The following is a 15,542-nucleotide window of genomic DNA, read 5'->3' on the forward strand; positions in this document are numbered from 1 at the left end:
AACTCCCACCTCCAGGAGAGCTTCTCCCAGATCCCGGGGGAGGTTGGAGACATGGAGTCCGTGTGGACCATGTTCTCCACCTCCATTGTCGATGCGGCCGCTCGTAGCTGTGGTCGCAAGGTCTCTGGTGCCTGTCGCGGCAGCAGTCCTCGGACCCGGTGGTGGACACCGGAAGTAAGGGATACTGTCAAGCTGAAGAAGGAGTCCTACTTATCTTTGTTGGTAGGTGGGACCCCAGAGGCAGCTGACAGGTACCGGCAGGCCAAGCATGCCGCAGCCCGTGCGGTCACAGAGGCAAAAACTCGGGCCTCGAAGAGATTCTGGCAAACCGTCCAATGCATCAGGAGGCGGAAGCAGCTCTCCACCCGCACTGGGTGGGGAGCTGTTGACCCTTACTGGGGATGTTGTCGGGCGGTGGAAGGAGTAGTTTGGGGATCTCCTCAATCCCATTGTCACGTCTTCTGAAGAGGAAGCAGAGACTGGGGACTCAGAGGCAGACTCATCCATTACCCAGGCCGAAGTCACCAAGGTGGTTAGAAAGCTCCTCGGTGGCAAGGCTCCTGGGGTGGATGAAGTCCGTCCTGAGTACCTTAAGTCTCTGGATGTTGTGGGACTGTCTTGGCTGACACGCCTCTGCAACATCGCGTGGCAATCGGTGACAGTGCCTCTGGATTGGCAGACCGGGGTGGTGGTCCCTCTGTTTAAGAAGGGGAACCGGAGGGTGTGTTCCAACTATAGGGAGATCACACTCCTCAGCCTCCCCGGTAAGGTCTATTCCAGAGTACTGGAGAGGAGAATTCGACCGATGGTCGAACCTCGGATTCAGGAGGAGCCGTGTGGTTTTTGTCCTGGTCGCGGCACACTGGACCAGCTCTACACGCTCCATCGGGTGCTCAAGAGTTCATGGGAGTTCGCCCAACCAGTCCACGTGTTTTGTGGATCTGGAGAAGGCGTTCGACCGTGTCCCTCGGGGCACCCTGTGGGGAGTGCTCCGGGAGTACGGGGTCCGGGGTCCTTTGCTAAGGGCTATCCGGTCCCTGTACGACCGCAGCAGGAGCTTGGTTCGCATTGCCGGTAGTAAGTCAAACCTGTTTCCAGTGCATGTTGGCCTCCGCCAGGGCTGCCCTTTGTCGTCGGTTCTGTTCATTATTTTTATGGACAGAATTTCTAGGTGCAGCCAGGGTGTAGAGGGGGTCTGGTTTGGGAACCACAGAATCTCGTCTCTGCTGTCTGCGGACGATGTGGTTCTGTTGGCTTCGTCAAATCAGGACCTTCAGCATGCACTGGGGCGGTTTGCAACTGAGTGTGAAGCATCCGGGATGAAAATCAGCACCTCCAAATCCGAGGGCATGGTTCTCGACCGGAAAAAGGTGCCTTGCCCTCTTCAGGTCGGTGGAGTGTCCTTGCCTCAAGTGGAGGAGTTTAAGTATCTTGGGGTCTTGTTCACAAGTGAGGGACGGATGGAGCATGAGATCGATAGATGGATTGGTGCAGCATGTGCAGTGATGCGGTCGCTGTATCGACTGTCGTGGTGAAGAGAGAGCTGAGTAGGGGGGCAAAGCTCTCGATTTACCGATCGATCTACGTTCCGATCCTCACCTATGGTCATGAGATTTGGCTCATGACCGAAGAACGAGATCGCGAGTACAAGTGGCCGAGATGAGTTTCCTCCGCAGGGTGGCTGGGCGCTCCCTTCGAGATAGGGTGGGGAGCTCGGTCATTTGGGAGGAGCTCGGAGTCGAGCCGCTGCTCCTCCATGTCGAAAGGAGTCAGTTGAGGTGGCTCAGGCGTCTTTTCCGGGTGCCCCCTGGGCGCCTCGCTGGGGGGGTGAAAGGCCCCGGGGGGGACCCAGGACACGCTGGAGGGACTGCATCGCTCGGCTGGCTTGGGGGTGCCTTGGGGTTCCCCCGGATGAGCTGGGGGAGGTGTGTGTGGATCGGGAGGTCTGGGGGCTTTGCTTGAGCTGCTGCCGCCGCGACCCAACTCCAGATAAGCGGAAGAAAATGGATGGATGGATGGATTAAAAAAACAAACTTTTTCATGTTGTCATTTTGGGGTGTTGTAAGTAGAATTTTGGAATAAGGCTGTAACATTTTTAATAAATTTGCAAAAATGTAAAAAAAAAATAAAAAAATAAACTTTTTTCATGTCATGTAGTGTTGTGAGTTGAATTTTAATGGGAAAAATGTATTTACTCCATTGTGGAATAAGGCTGTAACATAACAAAATGTGGAAAAAGTGAAGTGCTGCGAATACTTTCCGGATGTATCGTAGGGTAGCAGGTTAACATACAGTAGCCTAATTTCTCTGATAACATACAAAACTATGTGCTTGACAACTGCATCAGCCACCAACACAGCAAGGAACATTTACATGTTTGGGTTGCAGTTTGGGCTCAAGTTAAAGTTACCTTATATTTCATTAAAGGACATGAAAGTGGTACCCAACTTGCCACACATTGATGTTTGGCGCAACAAGAGTTTTGCATCAGTATGTGATGAGTTGGTTCTGAGAAGTTGTTGCCAGAACACGTGAGATGCACTCTGTCATATACAGCGGGTAAAATAGGCATTTAACCCTTCACAATTTTTCTCAGTAAATATATTTCTAAAGGTGCTATTGACATTAATTTTTCACCAGATGACATTAACAACCCATTTTATACACACAATTAAAGAAACCAATACAACTAAGTACAGAAATTAAGTTATGTGTAATAATGTCAAATGTCACAGGAAAAAGTATTGAACACATGAAGAAAAGGAGGTGCAAAAGGGCATTGAAAGCCAAGACACCAGCTGAAATCTATCAATAATTAGAATGCAATCCTGCCCCTTGTCAGTGCAAATTAATATCAGCTAGTTGAGTCCCATCTGTTTAATGATGGCAATGGTTTTCGAAGGATTTCTAAAGTTCTGAATGTTCCAGTCAGCACTATGGGGCCATAATCCTGAATTGGAAAGAACATCACTTCACCATAAACTAGCCAAGACCAGGTGCTCATCACAAGATTTCTGACAGAGGAGTGAAAAGAATTAGCAAAAGAGTTGTTCAAGAGCCAAGGACCACTTGTGGAGAGCAAATGAGCAATTGTTTCAAAGAAAACAATAAGTAATGTACTCAACCACCATGGCCTGTGGGCACGCTCACCACATAAGACTACACTGCTGAAGAAAAAGCATGTTGAGGCTCATTTAATGTTTGCTGCACAGCATTTAGACAAGCCTGTGAAATACTGGAAGAATATAGTCTGGTCAGATGTGACCAAAATTGAAATCTGTGAATGCCATAATACACACCATGTTTTGGAGGTCAAATGGCACTGCACATCAGCCCAAAAGCACCAGCCAACAGTGGAGTTTGGTAGTGGGAACATCATGGTGTGGGGCTGTTTTTCAGCAGACAACACTGACAAGTTCATATAATTGAAGGAAGGATGAGTGGAAAATGTACCGAGACATTCTTGAAAAAATCTGCTGCGAACTACCAGGATGATAAAGATAAAATGAGGGTGGACATTTCAGCAAGACAATGATCCCAAACACCAAGTCAAGGAAACTCTCCATTGGTTTCAAAGAATTAAAATAAAACTTCTCAAATGGCCCAGCCAAACACCTGACTTGAATCCAATAGAAAATCTATAGAAATAATTAAAGATCGGAGTTCACAGAAAAGTGCCATGGAACCTTCAAGATTTGAAGACTGTTTGTGTGGGAGAATGGGCCAAAATCCAGGGCTGTGAAATGAGAATTGTGTAATTCGAGTAAAATTTGCAGGGGGTCTGGGGGGTGCAGTTCTGGAGCCTGCGGGGCCCCAGAAACCAAATAAAGTTTTTATCTAATGATACATTTTCATCATCTCCTGGAAGAAAAAAAATCTCACAAGAAGGGTATATTTAAATTATCCTAGATTCAACCTTTCATTTGAACTGTCAAAGATCATGTTGAAATAACAGAATATGACATGGAAGTAGGACCTTGATTGATTTCCCTTTTAATTGTAAACCAAATTACGCATTAACTCAGAACAATTAAACTACATGAAATACATGAAGACTGAAAAGTCTGTTAAAGCATTTCAAAAACCACAGCTAAAGCTTGGAGAATATTTTGAAAATCATGGTAAAATATCAATAACATATCTTATAGTAAAAAAGTCATTTATATTCTTGTGTAAATTCCTGTAAATCCATTCAAAGCCACTGTGTCTTTTTTCCAATGAAAGAAAGTCTACATTAATAAAAAGGCAACTTATATTCTTGTGTAAATTCCTGTGAATCCATTCAGAGCCACAATGTCTTATTTCAAATGAAAGTGTAGATTAATAAATAAAAAAAAAAAGTCATAATCTTGTCTGAAATCCTATTTGAACAGCACAATGTTTATTTTCCGTTGAAAAAAAAATTCTTACATGTTTCCTGAGGGCACGTTTTCCCTTTCAGATGTGTTCATAAAGACTTTAAATTCAAGCTGTCGACAATTCCATGGATTCTTGATTCCTTATTATACTTTGTCAAACCTTCTTTCTCACCATCTGCCATCTGTCAGACGTCACGCAGTGACACAGACATGCCACAAAATTCTTCTTTTAAAAACTTGATGGCTCTAAAAGTATGCAATTCCACATACTACATTTAGCAGCACTCACACAGCATCGCCGTAGCAACCAACCAGTCTCACTTTACTACAACTGTCACAACAGTCACACTTTGAGTTCCTAGCGTAGTTCTGCAGATCCGCGGACACTGATCTGTATCTGTTATGCAGATCAGTGTCTGCGGATTTATAAAACTTGCATGATGTCTTAAAAAAGGAACGCTTTGCGATAAGCATTTTAAAAACTCAGTGATGATCATGATAACAGAGTAAAACACTAACACTCCCCCTCTCCTCCCCATGATGAAATCCGCGGAATTCCTCCGGATCCGCGGAGTTTTCACAGCTCTGAAAATCACACCTGAGCAGTGCATGTGACTAGTTTCTCCATACAGGAGGTATCTTGAAGCTGTCATTACCAACAAAGGCCTTTGTACCAAATATTCAATACATTTCAGTAAGCGTGTTCAATACTTTTTCCCTGTGTCATTCCATTTTATTACACATAACTTAATTTCTGTACTTATTTGTTTTGGTTTCTTTGCATATGTAGATTACTTGGGTTGTTACCGACATATTTACTGAGAAAAATAGTGATTTGTTCAATACTTATTTTACTCCCTGTAGATGGAGAAATCCTCATGGATAGGCAAACAGTGTGGGTCTGGCCACTTGGAATGCTGGGAAAGGTTAGGACCGTCTCATACAGTGGTGCACACTTTTCCACTTTTTTGGACTGATACGGGGAGAGAGAGGCGCATTGCAGTATACTGCAGCCGTTTCAGCTTATGTCTGTTTAAAAAGACCGGTTCTGAGATGTCTTTCAACACAAGCCTGTCTTGTGCTCTCTATCACTGCAGTGAGATATACCGTGGGGATGGGGGATTTCATGCTTTCAAGCCAATGACCCAAATCTCTCCCAAGATGCCATCCTTTAAAATAGTGCTCTTCCTAGCTCTAATGTCGGCTAAGAGAGTGAGTGACCACTGCACACTATCAGTCTCACCATCCTGGTTTAATTATTTAGTAATTATGAGTGATTTTACCCACCTGCCTCACAAAAATGAGGCAGATGTGTCTCACCAACTCTGCTCACTGTGTGCTTTGTTTCAGGATGTCTTGCACACAGCAAACATTACACATACACAGCAGCTGTTTGCTCATTATCGAGGGCATTCACAAGGCGTGGTTCTGTCAGAACATCTTCTGTCTTGCTGTTTGTGTGATGCAGTCATATAAGCCTACAGTGCAGCTACAGTGGAAACTCCTCAGGGCATCTGGATGCATTCCCAGAGAGCCGTATCCTTATCCATAGCCATCCTCAAAGGGATGAAGCGGAGATCTCTGGGCAGAGGTACTGGACAGAGGTGTCCTGGGCATCTACATGCCCTTTCATTCATTTCTATCAGTGCAGTGTGTCGGCTTGCTCCCTCACTCTTTCAATTTTAGCTGTGCTAGACAGCAGATTAGGCATGGTCACATCTGGCAATTTTATGCACATCCTAAACTGGTGTTTCTAATCCCGTCAACATGGATTATGAAGCTGGATGGGGACCATGACTGGACTTAATATGTGTCCCACCCTTCTACAGTAGCAGTGCTGTGTGAAGGGAGTGCATTATCACTCAAATGTGTTCAAATACTTATTTGCAGCAGTAACATACAAATAAATTATTAAAAAATCATACATTGTAATTTCCGGATTTTTTTTTTTTTTTTTTTTTTAGATTATGTCTCTCACAGTGGACATGCACTTAAGATGAAAATTTCAGACCCCTCCATGATTTCTAAGTGGGAGAACTTGCAAAATCGTATATATATATATATATATATATATATATATATATATATATATATATATACGATATATAGTACAGGGCAGTTATCAAGGAGTTCACCAACTGGAGCAGGTGCAACGGGCTGGTACTGAACACCAGCAAAACAAAGGAAATGATAGTTGACTTTGGCAAGAGGAAAGCACAACACCTACCAGTCAGTATAGACAATGTGGGCATTGAGGTGGTCTCCACATACAAGTACCTCGGCGTCCACATTGACAATAGATTGGACAGGTCAGTGCAGGTAAATGCAGCGTATAAAAGGGGACAAAGCAGATTGTTCTTCCTCAGAAGACTGAAATCTGTTGATGTTTGTAGCGATATGCTTTTCCTTTTTTATCAATCTGTTGTGGTCAGCGTTCTATTATTTGCTGTTGTGTGTTGGGGGAACAGCTTGTCTGTTAGGGACTGTAACAGACTGGACAAATTTGTCAGGAAGTGTGTGTCAGTGATGGGGAGGGAGGCAGCCTCTGTGGGTGAACTGGTGGAGTGTAGGTTGAGGTGTATTATGAATTCTGTTATTAACAACAAATCTCATCCTCTACACGACACTGTTGCTGCTCAGAAAAGCGACCGCAGTGACAGATTCCTCTCCATGAGATGCAGGGCTGAGAGGTATAGAAGATCATTTATCCCGGTCGCCATGAGATTGTTTAACGCTTCTTGTTAATGTAGTTTTACTTCCATGTGTTTTTATATTTGTCTTATTTATTGGTATTTTATTGTATGGATGAATTGTGTATGTATGTATGCTCTCGGGCAGATGAATTTCCCCTTACAGGGGATGAATAAAGTATCTATCTATCTATCTATCTATCTATATATATATATAAAACGCAATGCTAAATTACCCTTGGCCGTCCCACTCACCACTCACTCACCTTTAACTGCTTATCTGGAATCAGGTCGTGGGGGCAACAGCTCCAGCAGGGGACCCCAGACTTCCCTTTCATGCGCCACATTGACCACCTCTGACTAGGGGATCCCAAGGTGTTCCCAGACCAGTGTGGAGATATAATCTCTCCACCTAGTCCTGTGTATTCCCCGGGGTCTCCTCCCAGATGGACGTGCCTGGAACACCTCCCTAGGGAGGTGACCAGGGGGCATCCTTACCAGATGCCCGAACCACCTCAGATGGCTCCTTTCAAGGCGAAGGAGCAACAGCTCTACTCCGAGCTCCCCATGGATGACTGAGCTTCTCACCTTATCTCTAAAGGAGACACCATCCACCCTCCTAAGGATTCCCATTTCAGCCACTTTTACCCAGGATCTAGTTCTTTCAGTCATGACCCAACCCTCATGACCATAGGTGAGAGTAGGAACGAAGACTGACCAGTAGATCGAGAGCTTCACCTTTTGGCTCAGCTCCCTTTTACCGCCCCTGCTGCACCGATTCTCCGGCCAGTCTCGTGCTCCATTGTCCCCTCACTCATGAACAAGACCCTGAGGTACTTGAACTCCTTCACTTGGGGCAAGATCTCAATCCCAACACGGAGTAGGCAATCCTTTGGTTTCCTGCTAAGAACCATGGCCTCAGATTTAGAGGTGCTGACCCTCATTCCAGCTGCTTCACACTCAGCTGTGAACTGATCCAGTGAGTGTTGGAGGTCACAGGCTGATGAAGCCAACAGGACCACATCATCCGCATAAAGCAGAGATGAGACCCTGAGCCCACCAATCCCTCAGCCATATGAGCATGTAATCAGTGAAAGAGTGTGGCAAAAGAATGTGATCATTTGACCACTTAAAATAGGTCAAGATTAGCCATCTTTGAATTTCTCCAAGGTCTGTGTCTCAAGAATGCTTCCTGTGAATTTTAAGACCTTGGCAGTAATAGGAATGGAGTTATGCAAAGCACAGACAGATGGACAGACAGACCCGATGGCCATATTTTGGCCTCGGGTAAAAAGCCATGACATGGAATTGGAATTAAGGATGTAATGTGATTAAAGCACTTAGTCTTTTTTTAAAGATTGATTTAAATCAAGCATAACAGTGAAACATGAAGATAATTGGGTTTTTAAAGAGAGAGAGAATTTTCATGACCCAGAGTTGAACTCTCCAGGACTGGGAATTTTCCAAACCTGGGAATTTCTTGAAAAATGAAAACATTAACAGCTGTTTTTATTGATGTAAGATTTGCTATATTTAGAAAGACCACCCACTTGGGGTGGAGATATTGTCCTTTTCACAGTATTTAAGATGATCGCAAACCAGTGTAAATTGAAGCTCTTCCGTTGTTCCTTGAAGACTGTGTGAATTTTGCTATCTTTGCCAGAAAATAAAAACTGTTGCTTTGGGACATTGATTTTTCTCTGACTTTTCTGGACACCTTTAAGGAGATATTTTTTGAACCACTGAGCACAGCTAAAACAGACGCTCATCTGGTGATCAAGGACTCTGTCCTCAGTCTCCACAACAGTGGCATCATATTCAAGAAGACTTGAGGCTGTAACTGCTGTCAAAGGTGCATCAACAATGTATTGAGCAAAGGGTGTGAATACTTATGTACACATGATTTCTTAGTTTTTAATTTTTAATAAATTTGCATAAAATTAAATTAAAAAATTGTTGTAAGTAGAATTTTGAGGGGAAAAAAATATTTACACCATTTTGGATTAAGGTATGTGGAAAAAGTGAAGTGCTGTGAATACTTTCCTAGATGCACCATACACAGATGCTCTAAGTGCCGACACTGTTCATTGTTTACAGTGGAATAAATGTTGGGTACGGTTGTAGAAACCAGAGGCTTAAGTGCTTTTGCTGGAAATTTCGTGGACAATGCTGTGATCTTTAAGAGATCAATGGATATGCTGATTGCAATGCTGAAGAGGCTGAGTGAGAAGTCAGTGTCTAGAATTGTGGTTGTCCTAGATCAAGACTACAACCCCTGGCAAAAATTATGGAATCACCGGCCTCGGACGATGTTCATTCAGTTGTTTAATTTTGTAGAAAAAAAGCAGATCACAGACATGACACAAAACTAAAGTCATTTGAAATGGCAACTTTCTGGCTTTAAGAAACACTATAAGAAATCGGGAAAAAAAAATTGTGGCAGTCAGTAACGGTTACTTTTTTAGACCAAGCAGAGGGAAAAAAATATGGAATCACTCAATTCTGAGGAAAAAATTATGGAATCATGAAAAACAAAAGAACGCTCCAACACATCACTAGTATTTTGTTGCACCACCTCTGGCTTTTATAACAGCTTGCAGTCTCTGAGGCATGGACTTAATGAGTGACAAACAGTACTCTTCAATCTGGCTCCAACTTTCTCTGATTGCTGTTGCCAGATCAGCTTTGCAGGTTGGAGCCTTGTCATGGACCATTTTCTTCAACTTCCACCAAAGATTTTCAATTGGATTAAGATCCGGACTATTTGCAGGCCATGACATTGACCCTATGTGTCTTTTTGCAAGGAATGTTTTCACAGTTTTTGCAGCCCCATATCATCAATGACTGTGGAAATTTACATGTTCTCTTCAGGCAGTCATCTTTATAAATCTCATTGGAATGGCACCAAACAAAAGTTCCTGCATCATCACCTTGCCCAATGCAGATTCGAGATTCATCACTGAATATGACTTTCATCCAGTCATCCACAGTCCACGATTGCTTTTCCTTAGCCCATTGTAACCTTGTTTTTTTCTGTTTAGGTGTTAATGATGGCTTTCGTTTAGCTTTTCTGTATGTAAATCCCATTTAATTTAGGCGGTTTCTTACAGTTCGGTCACAGACGTTGACTCCAGTTTCCTCCCATTTGTTCCTCATTTATTTTGTTGGGCATTTTCGATTTTTGACACATATTGCTTTAAGTTTTCTGTCTTGACACTTTGATGTCTTCCTTGGTCTACCAGTATGTTTGCCTTTAACAACCTTCCCATGTTATTTGTATTTGGTCCAGAGTTTAGACACAGCTGACTGTGATCAACCAACATCTTTTGCAACATTGCGTGATGATTTACCCTCTTTTAAGAGTTTGATAATCCTCTCCTTTGTTTCAATTGACATCTCTCGTGTTGGAGCCATGATTCATGTCAGTCCACTTGGTGTAACAGCTCTCCAAGGTGTGATCACTCCTTTTTAGATGCAGACTAATGAGCAGATCTGATTTGATGCAGGTGTTAGTTTTGGGGATGAAGATTTACAGGGTGATTCCATAATTTATTCCTCAGAATTGAGTGAGTCCATATTTTTTCCCTCTGCTTGGTCTAAAAAAGTAACAGTTACTGACTGCCACAATTTTTTTTTCCTGATTTCTTATAGTGTTTCTTAAAGCCAGAAAGTTGCCATTTGAAATGACTTTAGTTTTGTGTCATGTCTGTGATCTGCTTTTTTTCTACAAAATTAAACAACTGAATGAACATCCTCCGAGGCCGGTGATTCCATAATTATTGCCAGGGGTTGTAAGAGCCAAACTTTCAGTTACTTCCTGAACTCAGCCATCAAAACTGTATCTGTGTGCAGTGAAAACGTTGATGTTGTTGATACATTCACTTACCTCAGCAGTGACATTCATATCTCTGGATTATCAGCCTGCTGGCGCCAACACCAATACCATTGCAATGAAATCAAGGTTCAAGTCATTAGGGTCCTGGAGATTTCTGTTTTACTGTATGGTTGTGAGAATTGAATGCTGTCCAGTGACCTGAGATGATGACTGTATGTCTTTGGTATTAGGACTTTTCAGAGGATCCTTGAGTACCACTGGAATTACTTTGTGCCAAGTGAAAAGTTACTTACGTAGACTTGGATGATAAGTATCACTTGCATCATGAGGGACCGTCATTTGTGACATTTGAATTATGTGTTGCATTTCTCTAGACACTATCCAGCACACAGGTGCCTCAGTGTCGAGGACCCAGCCATGTCTCACGCTTTTCTTTTTTTTTTTGTGCTCCTGTCAGGAAATGAGTCATATTTTGGTGAAGCAGGTTTTTTGTTTGTTTGTTTTTTACTATTTCTAACTGTTGTGGAATTTCTGGGATGATGTTCAGCATAAAATGAGACCAGCGGTGAAGGAGCAATCAGGAGTCAGACATATCGATGCAGAGAGATTTATTTTTGGTTGAAGCAGAAACAGATGCATCTGCAGAAGTCCCTGAAAGATACAGCATGCAGTGTATCACCAGAGCGTTCTGCCTTTCCATTCTAAGAGACCCGTTTTATGGACCTCCGTCATACCAAAATAAAATCATAATACAAACATGGCCTTTACTTCGTCAGGGCCATGATTAGATGTTTGGTTAATGGTAAATGGGCTGCATTTATATAGCGCTTTTCCATCTGCATCAGATGCTCAAAGCGCTTTACAAATAATGCCACACGTTCACCCCGATGTCAGGGTGCTGCTATACAATGCGCTCACTACACACCGGGAGCAATAGGGGATTAAAGACCTTGCCCAAAGGCCCTTACTGATTTTCCAGTCAGGCTGGGATTTGAACCGAGGATCTTCTGGTGTCAAGCCCAACGCCTTAACCAGTGTTGGAGAAACACAAAGTGTTATAAAAACAAGGAGGTAGATGATCCTGAGCAGGTACGTCCTGCCCTACAGACATGAGGAAAACATCAATTTTTCCTCCACAGACCCTTCCCATTTTTCCTGCATGAGATCAACACTATTATTACATATACAAAACAACAATCATTTAACAAAAGCCAAATACATAAGAAAATTAAGTAATCAAACACAAGTTAATAATCTAGCGTAAGTAATTATTTGGCGCATAGTCCGTAAAACAAAAACATCAAAATCATTCAAAATGATGCAAGCAAACATAAGTCATTTAAAAGTAAAGAAACACATCAAGAGTGGTTCTTTCTGCATCAGTGTTCATCGTTGTCACACATACACTTTCCCTTGAAGTCTTTCTCTTCCCACCTCCAAGATACAAGATACACCTCCTCCAGCCTAATACATAACGCTACATAATAATTTGTCACATCTTACCAATACCACTATTTGTGAATATGTACCCTGAAGACATTGAGCCCAGTAAAGAACAAACACCTCCACCGCCTTTCAGACAGTCCAGCAGTGGAGTAAAAGAACTGTCCCGTCTTACCCTCATGTGACAATAAAAAGTAAAATAGTATAATGAGTGTACAGTGACAGTGGAATTACAATCAGATGATCAAACATCATTTCATCATGCAAGATAAATTGCATAAAATGATTTTATTACACACTCAGGATTTAAAATAATTGTTAAATTATTATATAACGGCTGAGTGGATCCTTGTCATTTGACTGGTGCTTTGTATGTCACATGAATCAATCAATCAATTCAATCAATTTTATTTATATAGCGCCACGTCACAACAAACAGTTGCCCCAAGGCACTTTATATTGTAAGGCAAGGCCATACAATAATTACGTAAAAACCCCAACGGTCAAAACAGACATCTCTGCACCTCCTCCAGTCCGGCGGAGGAAGAAGCGAGCTCACAATTAAACCCTGCTGCATCGCATTCAGTTTGATTGCTGACACCAAGTCGGCTAAAAGTCTCATTTCAGTGCTCTTCAGTGCGCTCCTGCAGGTGTTCCACCTGCTGCATGTGCCTGATGTTTGGGAAAATGCGCGAGACGAGAGCCGCATGAAGCCACACATCTGGCTTTGTCCTCCTCCTACTCTCTGCGCCACTCCATGGCACAGAGCCCAACTATGCATGCAGTCACAAAGTTCTGAAAAACTGGAGTGAACTGAATTTGGTTGGATGAATATGGGTGTGTGTGTGTGTGGAGACAATTCACCTCATTCACAGCGTGACAGAACTTAACGATGCACTGTTATGCGCAATAGCGCGCAATAGCACGCAACATCGCGGAACACTGTTCTTGACCGTGCGTAATGGTTCCTGATAATTCTCCAGCAACACGTGCCATTAATTGTAATGCATGGTAACAGGTTGCAGCAGTTCCTGAGGACACCTGATGCCTCTGCCCCGAATAATCACATTCGTGATCATCGGCCAAGAATGTATACTTCATGGCATTCGTGACTTGTCGTCGTTATGTGTAAACGCAGCATTAGAGTGCAAATTTGGTTCCATACGTTTGGTACCATTGCATTCTCACGTGCACGCACGCACACACACACATGCACGTGCGTCCTCATGCATGCGCACACACGTGATCGTGCATGCATGTGCACGTACACATGCGCATGCATGTGATTGAGCACGCGCGCATGTTGTGCACGCATGCGCATTGTGTGTGTGTGTGCACGCGTGCACAATGACTCTCCCAAAACATAATTTCATTGAGCTAGCTGAGGCTGCTAATTCACACACACACACACATACACACAAAACAAATCCATTGTGCTGCCTGGAGGCTGTGAGCAGGAAGAAAGAAAGAAAAGCTGGACTCATTCCTGACTTTTTTTTTTCGCTGCACTGAGGACTGAGCCGGTTGCGTGTGTGCGTGCGGGTGGGGGGGGCAACTACACGAAGATTTGATTGAGCTAACTGACGCTGCCACACACACACACAAAATCCCCTCCGCTGTAAGCCGTGTGGATGCATGAAGACCTGTTCACTTGAAACACTAATGTGATTTTTGGCTGGACTGAGGAACTACACAAAGTCTTCTTTTTTTTTAATGGAAGTCCAAAGTCAGTGCACAGCATCACTGGACTACACGTTAAAGTGGAACACCAAAATGTTAGTCCCTTTTCTATTGTTTATAAATTAATAAGATATCAAATGACAATGATCTATTTTAGCCCTTATATAAAACAAATAATGAATGTTTTTACATTCCTTCAATGGAACGAATATTTAATTTGTCTCGCCTCATTGAATGGTTTGTTCCAGCTTTCACCTCATGAAATATTTGTACCATTGAACTCATAAACATTCATTATTTGTATACTAATTCTTATATGTCTTAATGAGCTGTATTACCACAAAGATGTAGGTGCAGTTAAATCAACATCATCAACCTTTATTCATTTAAAACCCAATTCATATGTGATTAACGTGAGTGAATATACTTTAAACAATTGAATAAGCTAAAGAGAACTTTCTATGTTTATATATATGTTCCTGGGGCACATGTGTATGACTGTTATGGTAGGGAGTCTCAATCCTGTCTGGGTCCTCAGTCACATCCTCCTCCCCTGCAGTTTCTTGTCCAGATGTCCAGGTTTGCTATATTTGTAGCAGATGTCATGATGATTCACCTCCTCACTCCTCTCTCCTCCGATACTGCGACCACGCCCTGCCTATCCTCTCCTCCTCAGGCGTATTTCCGCGGTAAAGCACAAAAATACATCGATCAGTACGAAAATAATTTTTACCATCATCAATAGCATTCACCCTCGGCCGCATCATAACAAGGTGCAAGTGTGATGTGGACCATCATATGACTACCAAAGCTGGTTGTAACTAGTATTTTTTTTGGTCATCATTAAAAATATAAAGTATATAAAGAATAGTTCTTACTGTTAGGTAGAGTGGCAGGTGTGACAGGTTGACAGGCACCGGAGGCAAGTGAAGATGAAGAGTATGGAGCTGCAGAGTAGTGCTGTAGGTCAGAGAGTTGGGTTGAGAACCCAGACGGATGTCCCTCTCATCCTCATTACATTGCTTCTGGCATGAACAAAGAACAGGATAAAGTTTAGCAAGGACTGTTCACTTGTTCAACAACTTTTTTTTCATACTTTGTGTTTATGAAGCCAAACATCACGTTCCATTATCGCTGCTAAGCAGTGGAGTGCTCGCCACTCCTTTAATGCTGTGACGCACTAGTGTGCCTGCCACTCCTTTATCAGAGTTCATTTGTTGTGAGTGTTCGTTCACTTGGAATGACAAGTCAGAGCACCTGCCAGCTTTGACGCATCCATCAACATGCTTGTCCTCCTCCAATGTGTTCAGAACAACCTGGACCTCCTCAGATCACCTCTGAGCCAGCTTTCGAGCTAGGCTGTTGTGACGGATAGCATCTTGTCGCATGAACCCATTGCACCTTTCCATCCACCTTTACAGCTGTCCTTGTCACCGCCAGAACCTGGTATAAGTATAGACCTTTTTTACTTGGACGACAAAGACACTTTGTCGAGAAACTTCATTAGCACATAATGGAAATGGATGGATAGGTTCA

General features: G+C 43.0%; 1 protein-coding gene across 1 annotated transcript in view; it reads left to right on the forward strand.

Moving 5' to 3' along the window:
- LOC117512033 (neuropilin-1a-like) overlaps window positions 1-15,542 on the forward strand; it is a 193,174-nt gene that overhangs the window by 51,301 nt on the left and 126,331 nt on the right.

The sequence above is a fragment of the Thalassophryne amazonica genome, chromosome 1 (genome assembly GCF_902500255.1).
Source record: "Thalassophryne amazonica chromosome 1, fThaAma1.1, whole genome shotgun sequence".
Classification (NCBI taxonomy): domain Eukaryota; kingdom Metazoa; phylum Chordata; class Actinopteri; order Batrachoidiformes; family Batrachoididae; genus Thalassophryne; species Thalassophryne amazonica.